Source organism: Cebus imitator, unplaced genomic scaffold (genome assembly GCF_001604975.1).
Source record: "Cebus imitator isolate Cc_AM_T3 unplaced genomic scaffold, Cebus_imitator-1.0 Scaffold175, whole genome shotgun sequence".
Classification (NCBI taxonomy): Eukaryota; Metazoa; Chordata; class Mammalia; order Primates; family Cebidae; genus Cebus; species Cebus imitator.
Window position 1 is genome coordinate 3,735,700 of NW_016107490.1, and position 1,874 is coordinate 3,737,573.

Below are 1,874 nucleotides of genomic sequence, written 5' to 3' on the forward strand. Positions count from 1 at the left end.
ATGAGTGAAACTCTGTCTCAAAAAAAAAAAAAAAAAATGACATTTGTTCATTCTTGTCTTTGTTGTTTTTCATAGAATAGAAATCCCTCCAGTGGTTTATGTTTTTCAGGTCTTGTTCTTTTTTTTTTTGAGACACAGTTTCCCTCTTGTTGCTCAGGCTGGCGTGCAACGGCGCAGTCTTGTCCCACTGCAACCTCCTTCTCGCGAGTTCCAGTGATTCTCCTGCCTCAGCCTCCCATATAGCTGGGATTACAGGCACCTCCACTATGCCCAGCTAATTTTTGTTGTGTTTTGCTTTGTTTTTGAGGCGGAGTCTCCCAGGCTGGAGTGCAGTGGCGCGATCTCCACTTACTGCAACCTCCACCTCCCGAGTTCAAGTAATTCTCCTGCCTCAGTCTCCCAAGTAGCTGGGACTACAGTCGCCCGCCACCATGCCCAGCTAATTTTTTTTTGTATTTTTAGTAGAGACAGGTTTCACCATGTTAGCAAGAATGGTCTTGATCTCCTGACCTTGTAATCTACCCGCCTTGGCCTCCCAAAGTGCTGGGACTACAGGCGTGAGGCACTGCTCCCGGCCAATTTTTGTATTTTTAGTAGAGATGGGGTTTCTCCATTGTTGGCTAGGCTGGTCTCAAATTCCTGACCTTAGGTGATCCACCTGCCTTGACCTCCCAAAGTGCTGGGATTACAGGTGTGAGCCACCACGCCTGGCCTTAGATCTTGTTCTATCAGTTTTATAGTTGTATCATTTACATTTAGGTCCTAAATTTAATTGGAATTAATTTTTGGATATAGTATGAGGTATGAATTCAAGTTTTTCTCCATCTAATCATTAAAAGGAAAGGGTTAACAAAAGCCCTTCTCTTGCTCTGGGGAAAAATGATCTTGGGTTTACTTTGTTTAGCAGTTTCTTTGAAAATCTACAAAGTTAAGATAAATATGGAAAGTCAATTCTCTACCAGGCAATCTTTTTTGTTTGTTTTAACTGTAAAAAGACAAAGCACTTATGTTGACTTCTCTGAGTAAGATATGAAACCAGGACCAGGCATGGTGGCTCACGCCTGTAATCCTAGCACTTAGGGAGGCCAAGGCAGGCAAATCACGAGATCAAGGGATTGAGACCATTCTGGCCAACATGGTGAAACCCCATCTCTACTAAAAATGCAAAAATTAGCTGGGCGTGGTGGCATGCGCCTGTAATCCCAGCTACTCCAGAGGCTGGGGCAGGAGAATTGCTTGAACCCAGAAGGCAGCGTTTGCAGTAACCTGAGATCGCACCGTTGGATTCCAGCCTGGTGACAAAGCGAGACTCTGTCTCAAAAAAGGTGTGAAACTGATAATCAAGCTTGTTCCTTGTTATAGGGACCTGGAACCTACCTTGAGATGCTTTTTACAAGATTGTGCTTCCTATCACACACGAGACTTACCTAAGGAGGATGCTCTCCTCTGTATGCCAGTTGTTTACTGTGCTATATATCCTTATACCAACCTAAGTGACCTTGGTGCCAAGTTACATTCTTCTGGGTTTTCTGAGTGAATGTCTGCAGAGCGTGCCAAGTACCATTGCAGTCAGTTTTTCTAACACCATCTACTAAATAATCTATGTCGTCCCATTTCATTACATTCCAAGTTCCATAAGCATAAACTGCTTGGGGCTCTCTGTTTTGTTGGTATATGTCAGTTTCTTCCCTCACTACAACATTGTGTTTTATTTTTTTGAGATGGAATCTCACTCAGTCTCCCAGGCTGGGGTGCAGTGGTGTGAACTTGGCTCACTGCAATCTCCGCCTTCCGGATTCAAGGAATTCTCCTGCCTCAGCCTCCCAAGTAGCTGGGCCTACAGGTGAACACCACCATGTCCGGCAATTTTTGTG